Below are 16007 nucleotides of genomic sequence, written 5' to 3'. Positions count from 1 at the left end.
CTAACAAAAATTTCTAACTAATAATATTTATCTAACAAATATTACTTTATATTCTAACATGTAAATATTCTAACATGATAAGGACGTGTGGGTAACCTTTAGTCCCGGCTGGTGGGTGCAACCGGGACAAAAGATGTCGGCCGGATAAGAACGCATGGGTGGACGCACTGCTCGATGAGATAAAGCATGTAGCGCACGACGCCCTGTCGAAGAACAAGACAAAGTAGAAGCGGTGCAGTGCCTATAAAAGGAGCATCGATACGCCTTGCCAAGCAGATCAACAAGCCAAGCAGAGTTTCATTCCCGTGGATGAAGGAAAGGGTTGGGAAATCTCCCGTGGCACAGCTTCTCGAAGATGTCGTTGGTGCACACGCCCTACGGCATCTTCGGAAGCTGTGCCTCGGAAAAAATTTCCGGCAAGCCCGTGAACGACTACATCTCCTCTAACAGTGTTGGGGAAAGGGTTGGGAAATCTCCCGTGGCACAGCTTCTCGAAGATGTCGTTGGTGCACACGCCCTACGGCATCTTTGGAAGCTGTGCCTCGGAAATTTTTTCCGGCAAACCCGTGAACGACTACATCTCCTCTAACAGTGTTGGGGAAAGGGTTGGGAAATCTCCCGTGGCACAGCTTCTCGAAGATGTCGTTGGTGCACACGCCCTACGGCATCTTCGGAGGTTGTGCCTCAGAAATTTTTTCCGGCAAGCCCGTGAACGACTACATCTCCACTTTTAATATCTTACATACAGTTATGATTACACAAAAATAAATGGGAAATTGATTGCCATGTTAAGATTCTCATTTGTGCCATGAACATTCTTCAATTAACTTGGTGATGGAGCGTCTTCACCATTTAATCTTCTTCGGCCGTAACCATGGAGCATCTTCATCATTTAACTTGATGCTTGGGTCAATGTTCACTGTGAAGGGTGGAATTTCGTCAAACTTATTATAATCTTCTAACATCTCTGTCTTGTCCTCCACTCCCACGATGTTTCTTTTTCCAGAAAGAACTATGTGGCGCTTTGGCTCACCGTATGATGTATTCGTTTCCTTATGTTTCCTTTTTCTTGGTTTGGTAGACATATCCTTTACATAGAAAACCTGGGCCACATCCTTGGCTAGGAAGAATGGTTTGTCTATATACCCAAGATTGCTGAGATCCACTGTTGTCATTCCATACAACTTGTCTACCTGAACCCCGCCTCCTATTTTCTTGACCCATTTGCACCTAAACAAGGGGACCTTAAAAGAAGGTCCATAGTCAAGTTCCCATATATCCTGTATGTAACCATAATATGTGTCATTTGGGCCATTGTTGTTTATTGCATCAAAGCGGACACCACTGTTTTGGTTGGTGCTCTTTTTATCTTGGGCGATCGTGTAAAATGTATTCCCATTTATCTCGTACCCTTGGAAAGTCAATACAGTCGAAGATGGTGTCTGGGCCAACAAGTACAGCTGATCTACAATACTGTTGTTATTCATGAGATGATTTTGCGACCAACCGCCGAATGTCGACATGTGTTCACGTCTAATCCAATCCTCCGACTACCTCGGGTTCTGGGAGCGTACAAAATTCTTGTGGTCATTGATATATGGAGCTACCAAGGTGGAACTTTGTAGAACTGTGTAGTGTGCTTGAGTGAAAGAAATCCCGTCCCTACATATCATTGATTTCCTTCCCAGCGTGCCTTTTCCACTTAGTCTCCCCTCATAACGCGATTCAGGAACACCAATCGGCTTAAGGTCAGGAATAAAGTCAACACAGAACTCAATGACCTCCTCTGTTCCATAGCCCTTGGAGATGCTTCCTTCTGTCCTAGCACGGTTATGAACATATTTCTTTAAGACTCCCATGAACCTCTCGAAGGGGAACATATTGTGTACAAACACAGGACCGAGAATGGAAATCTCATCGACCAGGTGAACGAGGAGATGCGTCATAATATTGAAGAAGGATGGTGGGAACACCATCTCAAAACTAACAAGACATTGGACCACATCATTCTGCAACCTCGGTAGAATTTATGGATTTATTACCTTCTGAGAAATTGCATTGAGGAATGCACATAGCTTCACAATGAGCAATCGAACATTTTCTGGTAGAAGCCCCCTCAATGCAATCGGAAGCAACTGCGTCATTATCACGTGGCAGTCATGAGACTTTAGGTTCTGGAATTTTTTTCTCTGCCATATTTATTATTCCCTTTATATTGTAGGAGAAGCCAGACGGGACCTTGATGCTGCTCAGACATTCAAAAAAGATTGCCTTCTCTGCTTTTGTAAGAGCGTAGTTGGAGTAATAAAGTCCTCTATCTTTCTCATGCAGTTTGTCGGGGTCTTTCATACGTTGTTGGTCCTCCCGTGCTTCTGGTGTATCTTTTGACTTCCCGTACACGCCTAGGAAGCCTAGCAGGTTCACGCAAAGATGCTTCGTCACGTGCATCACATCGATTGAAGAGCGGACCTCTAAGACTTTCCAATAGGGTAGATCCCACAATATAGATTTCTTCTTCCACATGGCCACGTGTCCGGCAGCGTCATTCGGAACAGACCGTCCGCCAGGACCCTTTCCAAATATTACTTCTAGATCCTTGAGCATACCAAATATATCTGCACCATTACGGCCGGCAGGCTTCTTCCGGTGATCTTCCTCACCCTTGTAATGCTTGCCTTTCTTTCTTACGGGATGGGTATACCTAAGAAATCGACGATGCCCCAGGTACACAACCTTCTTACATTTATCCAAATAATCACCTTCGAGCTCATCTAAACACTGCGTGCATGCATTGTATCCCTTACTTGACTGTCCTGAAATGTTACCAAGAGCAGGCCAATCATTGATGGTTACGAAAAGCAGCGCTCATAGGTCAAATTCCTCCTGCTTGTGCTCGTCCCACACAGGTACACCTGCTATGGACCACGATCTGTAGAAGTTCTTCGACTAATGGCTTCAGGTATACATCAATGTCGTTGCTCGGGTTGCTTCGGACCTTGTATGAGCACCGGCATCTTAATGAACTTGCGCTTCATGCACAACCAAGGAGGAAGGTTATATATACAAAGAGTCACGAGCCGAGTGCTATGGCTGCAGCTCTTCTCTTCAAAAGGATTCATGCCATCTGTACTTAGACCAAACCTTAAGTTCCTTGCATCCTCTGCGAAGTACGGGAAATGTCTATCGATTTTTCTCCACTGAGACCCATTAGCAGGGTGTCTCAACATCTCGTCTTTCTTACGGTCTTCTTTGTGCCATCACAACAACCTAGCGTGCTCTTTATTTCTGAACAAGCTTTTCAGCCGTGGTATTATTGGAGCATACCACATAACCTTGGCAGGAACCCTCTTCCTGGGACGCTCGCCCTCAACATCACCCGGATCATCTCGTCCGATCTTATACCGCAATGCAGTGCACACCGGGCATGCATCCAAATTCTCGTACTCACCGCGATAGAGGATGCAGTCATTAATGCATGCATGTATCTTTTGCACATCTAATCCTACATGGCAGACAACCTTCTTCGCTTCGTACGTACTGGCGGGCAATTCGTTACCCCTTGGAAGCTTCCTCTTCATTATTGGCAGCAACTTTCCAAATCCTGAGTCAGTGACACCGTTCTCTTCCTTCCATTGCAACAACTCCAGTGTGGTACTTAACTTTTTATAGCCATCTTCGCAAGTTGGGTATAACAATTTGTTCTGATCCTCTATCATCTGGTCGAAGGCCAACCTTTCTTTTTCAGTTTCACATGCTATCCTTGCATCAGCAATGGCCCGACCAAGATCATCATCAACAGGCTCATCTGGTGACTCTTGATCTTCTGCTTCATTGTCTTCATTGTCTGCAGTATCACCGTATTCAGGGAACATGGTATAGTTGTCTTCATCCTCTTCCTCTTCTTCATTGCCTTCCATCATAACCCCTCTTTCTCCGTGCTTGGTCCAACAATAGTAACTGGAAATGAAACCGGATCGCAGCAGGTAGCCATAAATGGTACTCGAGTGAGCGTAATTTACGATATTCTTACAGTTAACACATGGACAATACATAAAGCCACCATGTTTGTTTGCCTCAGCCACGGCGATAAAATTCTCCAGGCCCGAAGTGAACTCGTCAAAGCGTCGGTCAATGTACATCCATTGCCGACTTGAACTTCTCTGGACACAAGGTTGAACTTCCTGGATAAAAGGGTTGACCTTTCTGTCGGAACTTACCTGAACTTCCCATTTTCTTCAGAGCTACTGATTATACTACAACTTTCTCAACAATTTAGCGTAAATGTGCAAGTGATATACCGTTTGATAGACAATGAAAAACCGCAACTTTTTTATGTTTACAATTTCTGCAGATTATGCATGGTTTAAATTTAATTTTGAAAATACGAAAACGCTTCTATGTGGCCAGAAAACGAACTTTTAGTTTGATTTTCGAATCGCTTATCCAAAATGTTCAAATAATATACCGTTGGATAGATAATGAAATTGCGCAACTTTTCATGTTTTACGTTTTTTCAAAATCATCACAGTTTTTGAATAATTTTGAAAATACCGAAATTCGGACGTACTTAAAAATGGGCGGACAGTAATTTGGATGCTTTGTTTCAACCGTTTGTCGGAATGATGCAAATGATATGGCGTTGGAAAGCTATGGACTAGGCGCAACTATCTTATTCCAATTAATTTCTCTAACTCCTTATAGTTTAAGAGAAAAACTCAAATTACTGTCCGCCCGTTTTATGTGACGGGCACCGAATGATTATCCACACGATTTCCATCCGGTATATTTAAACAATGCAAAAGATATAAGGTTGGAAAGGTGTCAAAATGGCGAATCTTTTTCGTAACTACCATTTTATCCAAATCGAAAAGGTTTAAAAGTAATTTTAGATGTTTTTAAATCATGTTTCTGATATATTTTGTGGGATAATGATTTGAAATTGATGGATTAGATCCATTTATTTGTTGTAAAATGTTGTAGGTAATGAAATTAGACATATACTCTATCATATAAAGCTTTTGGTGACAAAGATTGAAGTGGTTGGTGATCAAATCGATGAGATTTGGAGAATAGATTTCCGCCCCGTAAAAACAGAGCACTGAACTTCCCTCTACATGAACTTGTACTTATCAGGAAATACGGTTGTACTTCTTGGTGCGGTTTCATGAAAGTGTTCAATAAAATAGAGCTATAATTTTGACCACACAAAATGTGCAGCACAGCTACGCGCATCTGAACTTCTCGCGACATTTCCTTGTACTTCTTGGCCTTCGTGGTTGTACTTCCGGAAATGTTTCGATACTAGTGTGTTTTACAATAATGAAGCATGTGTTTCAGAATGATAGTTTTAGATTTTCCCTAGCCTCTATTTAAGAGATTCTGCACTTCCTGAATCTTATTATTTGAACTTCCCAACATTGATATGTGAACTTATGTGTGAGTATTTCCTTTCTAAAATTTGCAGTTCTTGTAATTACTGCTTGTAATTCCTGTAGTCTCCATTTGTACTTCTCACAATAACTCCTTGTACTTCCTCACAGATGACGGGATTATTTTGTTTTTCCTACATTTGAATTATGTCAGTTTCTTGTACTTCCTATATTAAGTGGATGTACTGCTAGCGTCGAATGGTTGTACTTCTCCTCGTCAACTAATTGAATTTCCTCTTGGGTGATTGAATTATTTTGTTTTGTTACATTTGGATTTTGTCGGTTTTCTTGTACTTTCTATATAGGTGCTTGTACTACTCGTGAAGAACGGTTGAACTTCCCGGATAACAGGGTTGACCTTTCTGTCGGAACTTACCTAAATTTCCAGTTTCTTCAGAGCTACTGATTGTACTTCGAGTTTCTCAACCATTAGTCATAAATGTGCAAATGACATACCGCTGGATAGATAATGAAAAACCTCAACTTTTTCATGTTCACACTTTTCCCCGATTTTACACGGTTTAAAATTAATTTTAAAAAATACAAAAACGCTTCTATATGGCCAGAAAATGAACTTTTCAATTTATCTTCGAATCGCTTATCGAAACTGTACAAATGATATACGGTTGGATAGATAATGAAATTGCGCAACTTTTTCATATTTTACGTTTTTTCTAAATCTTCACAGTTTTTGAATAATTTTGAAAATACCGAAATTCAGACGTACTAAAAAACGAGCGGACAGTAATTTGGATGATTTGTTTCAACCATTTGTCGGAATGATGCAAATAATATGGCGTTGGAAAGCTATGAACTAGGAGCAACTTTCTTATTCCAATTGTTTTCCCTAATTCCTTACAGCTTAAGAGAGTAATTCAAATTACTGTACGCCCATTTTATGTGACGGGCATCGAATGATTTTTCCCACGATTTTCATGCGATGTATTTAAACAATGGAAATGAAATACGGTTGGAAAGGTGTCAAAAATGCGCATATTTTTCATGTGTACCATTTTTTCCAAATCTAAACGGTGTAAAAGTAATTTTAGAAGTTTTGAAATCATGTTTCCGGTATACTTTGCGAGATAACGACTTGAATTTGATAGATAAGATCCATTTATTTGTTGTGAAATGCAGTAGGTGATGAAATTAGACACATACTCTACCATATTAAGGTTTTGTTGACAGCGGTTGAGGTGTTCCATGAGCACAATAGATTTCCACCCCGTAAAAACAGAGCGTTCAACTTCCCTCGGGATGAACTTGCACTTCTTCGAAAATGTGATTGTACTTCTCGGCGCTGTTTCACGAAACTTTTCAGTAAAACGGCTATAATTTTCTCATACGGTGTCCATTTGAGTTCCATGGCCAAAAAAATTTCTCAGCACAACCACGTGCATCTGAACTTCCTGCAACATGTCCTTGCACTTTTTGGCCTTCGTGGTTGTACTTCTCGGAAATGTTTTGATACTAGTGTGTTTTTTCAAAAACAAAACATGCGTGCTTCGGAATGATAATTTTAGATTGTCCCTGCAATCTATTTAAGAGATTCTGCACTTCTCAGATCTTAATATATTAACTTCACAACATTGATATGTGAACTTATGTCGGAGTATTTTCTTTGAACACTTTTATTCCTGTAATTACCGCTTGTACTTCTTGTAGTCTCCTTGTGTACTTCTCTCGAATCACCATTTGTACTTCATCGCAGATGACGGGATTATTTTGATGTTTCTACATTTGGACTTTGTCCGGTTTATTGCACTTCCTATATTAAGTGGGTGTACTGCTTGTGTCGAATGGTTGTACTTCTCATTGTCAAGTATATGAACATCCTCGCAGGTGACAGGATTATTTTTGTTTTTTCTACATTTTTATTTTGTCGGTTTTCTTGTACTTCCTATATGCTCGTACTTCCTCGCGGATGAAGTAATTATTTTGTTTTCTCTATTCTTGGTTTTTGTTCGGTTTTCTTGTACTTCCCATATGCTCGTACTTCTGAGCCTACTATGCAAAAACAGAGCGTTGAACTTCCCTCGACATGAGCTTGTACTTCTGGGGCAATGCGGTTGTAGTTCTCGGTGTGATTTCATGAAACTATTTAGATTTTTTATTTGAACACTCTGTAATTCCCGTAGTTACCGCTTGTACTTCTTGTAGTCACCGCTTGTACTTCTCGGAATGACTGGTTGTACTTCCATGAATATGACGGGGTTAATTTGTTTTTTGTACATTTGGATTTTGACAAATTTCTTGTACTTCCTGTATTAAGTGGGTGTACTGCTCGTGTCGAATGGTTGTACTTCTCAGTGCCAAGTATTTGAACATCCTCATGGATGACGAGATTATTTTGGTTTTTTTACATTTGGATTTTGTCTGTTTTCTTGTACTTACTATATTAAGTGGGTGTACTGCTTGTGTCGAATGGTTGTACTTATTGTCAACGAGTATTTGAACTTCCTCGCGTATGACGGGATTTTTTTTTTGAACATTTGTATTTTCTCACTTTTCTTGCACTTCCTATATCAAGTGGGTCTACTGCCCTCAATTTTTTTTTCTTTTACCTCAAATAATCATGGTTGGTACTTCTCAAATTTTGCCAATTGACCTTCCCCCTTATTTTATTTTCCTTTTTATCCAAACATACTACCGTTGGACAACAAGGCACATGTGTGGTCACCATCACCATCGGAGGGAGCATCGCATGGAGCCTAGGGCGCAGGGGAGGAGAACACGTGAGGTCGAGAGATCGACAATCAACACCAGCAGCGCTAGAGCTTTGGGACGCGACCGGTGGGAGATTGGGCGAGGGTTGCAGTGGCGTGCGGTGGTGGTGGTTGGGAGTTATCATCTAGTGAGTGTTGTACTTTGAATTGTATGTAATATATTAGTTTTTTCCCTAATTTCATTCATAGACTTTTCGGAAGCAACATGTGTACCTCCGATTGAATTTATGTGCACTGCACGACTCTATAAATTTATTTGTACTTTTCCAAATTGAAGAGTTGTACTTCAAAAAATTATCCAATTGAACTTCCTTTATTCATTTTTACAAAAGTTTTTGTTTTAAATCACCCAAGGATGTCACATGATCAAATTCACACGAAAGAACTAAACTGTCATCTCACTTTATGTTTACAGAAAACAAAAGGAAAATGAGTAAACAAAAAACACTTAGAAATGCATCGGTTGTAGACGCATCATGGGGCTCCACGAGCATGGTCGTCCTCGACGGACCGCTGTCCAGACGCGCCTCCCCCGCCTGGTTCCAGTGCAGCGAGGTCGACTGAATCTTTATCCCCCCGATGCACACATACCCCGCAGCGTCCGCGGGAGATCCCGAGGGGCTGCTGCATATTCAGGAACGAGGAAAGGTCCAGGAACGGTGGGGGAACCTGGGAGCAGGGGACCTGAGCTCCGATGGCATGAGGTATTGTGGGTCGGTGGGGAGAAGCTTCGGCTGCCGACAAGGTCAGGCGCTACGGGCCGACGACAGTTATCCGCGGCGGTGAATTGGTCCACCAGGACATAGGGAGGTGGCACTGGGACCGCACTGGTTGAGCAGAAGCACCGGTGGAGGGCCTCACATGTTCGAAATTACATGGAAAGAAAGGCTGAGATGTAGTCTGTGAGCTTGTGTGTAGAAAATCCAAAAGAAAAAAAACCGCATCGGCTGCAACCGGCGCACCAAGGAGAGACGAGAGCCACGTGCCTCTTCACCGAGGAGGATGTACGAGGAACGGCGGCAAATTGTACTTTTGGACTAAGGTTTTATAATTCTCAGATTTTCTTCTATGATTATTAATTTCTATGCACTAAGGCGGACTGTATACTTCCAGATAATTCTTAGTACCAATTTTGTGTAACTCCGAACGAAGAATTGTCTTTTTAGGAACGCCAATTCCATTGTCCAAATATAATAATTTTACTGCTCATATCTAATAGTTGTACTGCCAGCAGACGATTATTACTTTTATTCTAACTCTACATGGAGAGCTTTTTAACAAAATTAATATATCTCACACTGACAAGAAACGTAAGTAGCTCACTAGATATACATGTTGAAGTTGAAAGCAACTGCTGAAACTTAAATCTTCCTTTGTGTTGCTTCAAAACTCTCTACTAAGAATTTATTGCCTTATGAGTTAACTCTTATGCAAGTCTTATCGATACTTGTCTTGAAAGTACTATTCATGAAAAGTCTTTGCTATATGATTCAGTTGTTTAATCATTGTCTTTACCATTCCTTCGAATCACTTCATTCACTTCATATGCTTTACAATAGTATTGATCAAGATTATGATAGCATGTCACTTCAGAAATTATCCTTGTTATCGTTTACCTACTCGAGGGCGAGTAGGAACTAAGCTTGGGGATGCTTGATACGTCTCAAACGTATCTATAATTTCTTATGTTCCATGCTACTTTTATGATGATACTCACATGTTTTACACACATTATATGTCATTATTATGCATTTTCCGAGCACTAACCTATTGACGAGATGCCGAAGAGCCGATTCTGTTGTTTTCGCTATTTTTGGTTTCAGAAATCCTACAAAGGAAATATTCTCGGAATTGGACGAAATCAACGCCCAGGGTCTTATTTTTCCACGAAGCTTCTAGAAGACCGAGGGAGATACGAAGTGGGGCCACGAGGTGGCGACACACTAGGGCGGCGCGGCCCAGGCCTTGGCCGTGCGGCCCTAGCGTGTGGGCCCCTCGTGACGCTCTTGACTCTACCCTTCCGCCTACTTAAAGCCTTCGTCGCGAAACCCCCAGTACCGAGAGCCACGATACGGAAAACCTTACTGTGACGCCGCCGCCGCCAATCCCATCTCGGGGGATTCAGGAGATCGCCTCCGGCACCCTGCCGGAGAGGGGAATCATCTCCCGGAGGACTCTTCAACGCCATGATCGCCTCCGGATCGATGTGTGAGTAGTTCACCCCTGGACTATGGGTCCATAGCAGTAGCTAGATGGTCGTCTTCTCCTCATTGTGCTATCATGTTAGATCTTGTGAGCTGCCTATCATGATCAAGATCTTCTATTTGTAATCCTACATGTTGTGTTTGTTGGGATCCGATGAATATTGAATACTATGTCAAGTTGATTATCAATCTATCATATGTGTTGTTTATGTTCTTGCATGCTCTCCGTTGCTAGTAGAGGCTGCGGCCAAGTTGATACTTGTAACTCCAAGAGGGAGTATTTATGCTCGATAGTGGGTTCATGCCTCCATTAAATCTGGGACGAGTGACAGAAAGTTCTAAGGTTGTGGATGTGCTTGTTGCCACTAGGGATAAAACATCGATGCTTTGTCTAAGGATATTTGTGTTGATTACATTACGCACCATAATTAATGCAATTGTCTGTTGCTTGCAACTTAATACCGGAAGGGGTTCGGATGATAACCTGAAAGTGGACTTTTTAGGCATAGATGCATGCTGGATAGCGGTCTATGTACTTTGTCGTAATGCCTGATTAAATCTCATAGTACTCATCATGATATATGTATGTGCATTTTTATGCCTTCTTTATTTGTCAATTGCCCAACTGTAATTTGTTCACCCGACATGCTATTTATCTTATGGGAGAGACACCACTAGTGAACTGTGGATCCCGGTCCATTCTTTACATCTGAAATACAATCTACTGCAATACTTGTTCTTTACTGTTCTTCGCAAACAAACATCATCTTCCACACTATACGGTTAATCCTTTGTTTTCAGCAAGCCGGTAAGATTGACAACCTCACTGTTACGTTGGGGCAAAGTACTTTGATTGTGTTGTGCAGGTTCCACGTTGACGCCGGAATCCCTGGTGTTGCGCCGCACTACACTTCGCCACCATCAACCTTCAACGTGCTTCTTGGCTCCTACTGGTTCGATAAACCTTGGTTTCATACTGAGGGAAAACTTGCTTCTATACGCATCACACCTTCCTCTTGGGGTTCCCAACGGACGTGTGTTAATTGCACGCATCACATACTCAAACCATTTAATCATGAGAACTCTCCCTTACTTCAGACAAGACGAACATGCATAGAAACTCACATGATATTCAACAAATTAAAAAGTTGATGGCGTCCCCAGAAACATGGTTACCGCTCAACAAGCAACTTATAAGAACTAAGATACATAGCAACATATTCATCACCACAATAGTTTTTTAGGCTACTTTCCCATGAGCTATGTATTGCAAAGACAATGAATGAAATTTTAAAGGTAGCACGCAAGCAATTTACTTTGGAATGGCAGAAAAATACCACATATAGGTAGTTATGGTGGACACAAATGGCATGGGTTTTGACTCAAGATTTTTGGATGCACGAGAAGCATTTCCTCTCAGTACAAGGCTTTGGCTAGCAAGGTTGTTTGAAAAAAACACAAGTATGAACCGGTACAGCAAAAACTTACACAAGAACATATTGCAAGCATTATAAGACTCTACACTGTCTTCCTTGTTGTTCAAACACTTACAAGAAAATATCTAGACCTTAGAGAGACCAATCATGCAAACCAAATTTCAACAAGCTCTACGGTAGTTCTTCACTAATAGATTTAAACTACATGATGCAAGAGCTTAAACATGATCTACTTGAGAGCTCAAAACAATTGCCAAGTATCAAATTATTCAAGATAATATACCATTTACCACATGAAGCATTTTCTGTTTCCAACCAAATAGCAATCAACGAAGCGGCTTTCAACTTCGCCATGAACATTAAAGTAAAGCTAAGAACACCAGTGTTCAATATGAAAAAGCGGAGCGTGTCTTTCTCCAACACAAGGAATGCTAGAATCCGAATTTATTCAAACATAAACAAAATAAAAACAAACAGATGCTCCAAGTAAAGCACATAAGATGTGACGGAATAAAAATATAGTTTCACTAGAGGTGACCTGATAAGTTGTTGATGAAGAAGGGGATGCCTGGGCATCCCCAAGCTTAGATGCTTGAGTCTTCTTGAAATATGCAGGGATGAACCACGGGGGCATCCCCAAGCTTAGACTTTTGACTCTTCTTGATCATATCATATCATCCTCCTCTCTTGACCCTTGAAAACTTGCTCCACACCAAACTCAAAACAATCTCATTAGAGGGTTAGTACATAATCAAAAATTCACATGTTCAGAGAGGACACAATCATTCTTAACACTTCTGGACATTACCCAAGGCTACTGAAAGTTAATGGAACAAAGAAATCCACTCAACACAGTAAAAGAGGCAATGCGAAATAAAAGGCAGAATGTGTCAAAACAGAATAGTCCGTAAAGACGAATTTTTTAGAGGCACTTAACAGGCTCAGATGAAAAAGCTCAAAACTAATGAAAGTTGCGTACATATCTGGGGATCACGCATGAATTGTCGCAGATTTTTTTGATTCTTCTACAGAGAGAAAAACGCGAATTCGTGACAGATAAGAAATCTGTTTCTGCGCAGAAATCCAAATCTAGTATCAATCTTCTATTAGAGACTTTACTTGGCACAACACTACATGAAAATAAAGATACAAAGGTACTTCTACAGTAGTAACAAGCACCTTGACTCAAATATAAAACAAAAATTGCAGAAATAAAATAATGGGTTGTCTCCCATAAACGCTTTTCTTTAACGCCTTTTAGCTAGGCATGATAATTTTCATGATGCTCTTATAAAGATGAGAGTTGAATATAAGAGAGAATCAAAAAGGAAATAACAAACACATTTAAGTCTAACCCACTTCCTATGCATAGGAATCTTGTACACAAATAAATTCATGAAGAACAAAGTGAGAAGCATAGGAAGATAAAACACGAGTAACTTCAAAATTTTCAGCATATAGAGAGGTGTTTTAGTACCATGAAAATTTCTACAACCATATTTCCCTCTCTCATAATAATTTCCAGTAGCATCATGAACAAACTCAACAATATAGCTATCACATAAAGCATTCTTGTCATGATCCACATACATAAAAGTATCATTACTCTCCACATAAGCATAATCAATTTTATTAGTAATAGTTGGAGTAAATTCAATAAGATAGCTATCATTATTATTCTCATCACCATAATCATCATATATAGGAGGCATAGTATCTTCAAAGTAAATTTTATCCTCCATGCTTGGGGGACTAAAAATATCATGCTCATCAAAACCAGCTTCCCCAAGCTTAGAATTTTCCATAGCATTAGCAACAATGGTGTTCAAAGCATTTATACTAATAACATTTCCATTAGCATGCATATAAAGTTCCATAGGTTTTTTAATTTTCTCTTCAAACACCTCATGTCCTAACTCAAGATAAATACTATAAAGATCTCTAATTTTGTTGTTGTTTTCCATTAAGCCTAACTAGTGAAGTCTCACAACTTAGTGTTCTCAGGAGTACTCATTTTAGCAATAATAAAAATAACTAAGCAAAACCGAATTAAATAAAGTAAATCAAGTAACTAATTTTTGTGTGTTTTTGATATAAAGAAAGCAAACAAAACAGAAAATAAAATAAAGCAAGACAATAAACAAAGTAAAGAGATTGGATGTGAGAGACTCCCCTTGCATCGTGTCTTGATCTCCCCGGCAACGGTGCCAGAAAAAGAGCTGCTGGCGTGTAGTGGAAGCAGCTTCCTTGTGACGGTAAAGCACACGTCCGTTGGGAACCCCAAGAGGAAGGTATGATGAGTACAGCAGCTAGTTTTCCCTCAGTAAGAAACCAAGATTTATCGAACTAGTAGGAGATGAAGGCCACGTGAAGGTTGTTGGTGAAGGAGTGTAGTGCGGCGCAACACCAGGGATTCCGGCGCCAACGTGGAACCTGCACAACACAATCAAAATACTTAGCCCCAACTTAACAGTGAGATTGTCAATCTCACTGGCTTGCTGTAAACAAAGGATTAAACGTATGGTGTGGAAAATGATGTTTGCTTGTAGAAAACAACAGAGAACAATGATTGCAGTAGATTGTATTTCAGATGTAAAAGAATGGACCGGAGTCCACAGTTCACTTGTGGTGTCTCTCCAATAAGATAAATAGCATGTTGGGTGAACAAATTACAGTTGGGCAATTGACAGAATAGAGATGCATATACATATCATGATGACTACTATGAGATTTACTTAGGGCATTACGACAAAGAACATAGACCGCCATCCAGCATGCATCTATGCCTAAAAAGTCCACCTTCGGGTTAGCATCCGCACCCCTTCCAGTATTAAGTTGCAAACAACAAAAAATTGCATTAAGTACTGCGCGTAATGTAATCAACACAAATATCCTTAGACAAAGCATTGATGTTTTATCCCTAGTGGCAACAACACATCCACAACTTTCGAACTTTCTGTCACTGTGCCAGATTAAATGGAGGCATGAACCCACTATCGAGCATAAATACTCCCTCTTGGAGTCACAAGCATCAACTTGGCCAGAGCCTCTACTAGCAACGGAGAGCATGCAAGAACATAAATAGGAAATATATGATAGATCGATAATCAACTTGACATAGTATTCAATATTCATCGGATCCCAACAAACACAATATGTAGCATTACAAATAGATGATCCTGATCATGATAGGCAGCTCACAAGATCTAAACATGATAGCACAAGAGGAGAAGACAACCATCTAGCTACTGCAATGGACCCATAGTCCAAGGATGAACTACTCACGCATCAGTCCGGAGGCGGGCATGGTGATGTAGAGCCCTCCGGTGATGATTCCCCTCTCCGGCAGGGTGCCGGAGGCGATCTCCAGAATCCCCCGAGATGGGATTGGCGGCGGCGGCGTCTCAGTAACTTTTCTCGTATCGTGGCTCTCGGTACTAGGGTTTTCGCGACGGATGGAATAAATAGGCGAAGGGGCAGAGTCGGGGGTCGCCCGAGGGGACCACACCATATGGCGGCGCGGCCAGGGGTGGGGCCGCGCCGCCCTATGGGGTGGCCGCCTCGTGGCCCTTCTCCGTCTCCTCTTCGGTGTTCTGGAAGGCTCCGTGGAAAATAAGACCGTGGGCTTTTGTTTCGTCCAATTCCGAGAATATTTCCTGTGTAGGATTTCTGAAACCAAAAACAGCAGAAAACAGGAACTGGCGCTTCGGCATCTTGTTAATAGGTTAGTACCGGAAAATGCATCAAAATGATGTAAAGTGTATATAAAACATGTGAGTATTGTCATAAAACTAGCATGGAACATAAGAAATTATAGATACGTTTGAGACGTATCAGCGGCGTTCGAGATGGGGCCGCCGGCGCACGTGCTTCACCTCAGCGACGACGCGGCCTCGCGTGCAGCCGCGCACGCCTGCTAGGCGGGCTGGCCGCCGCCCCGGCGGCGTCTACATCAACGAGCCCGCGACGGCGCCACAACCCCAGCCCCAAGAGGAGGAGGAGGATGACCCGGAGCTGCAGGCGGCGCTCGCGGCGTCCCGCGAGCTCAACGACCTCGAGGAGCTGGCCAAATGCCTGCACCTCGCGGAGACGCTGCGCGCCTCCACGGTAGAGGACATGGCCAGGAAGGCCTAGGAAGACGCCCAGGCGGAGGCGTGGGCCTTCCTCAAGATGGCTCGCCGGGAGGAGGAGGCCACGCGCCAGGCGGCGCTT

The sequence above is a fragment of the Lolium rigidum genome, chromosome 2 (assembly GCF_022539505.1).
Source record: "Lolium rigidum isolate FL_2022 chromosome 2, APGP_CSIRO_Lrig_0.1, whole genome shotgun sequence".
NCBI classification, from domain to species: Eukaryota; Viridiplantae; Streptophyta; class Magnoliopsida; order Poales; family Poaceae; genus Lolium; species Lolium rigidum.
Note: the sequence above shows the minus strand (reverse complement) of the source record.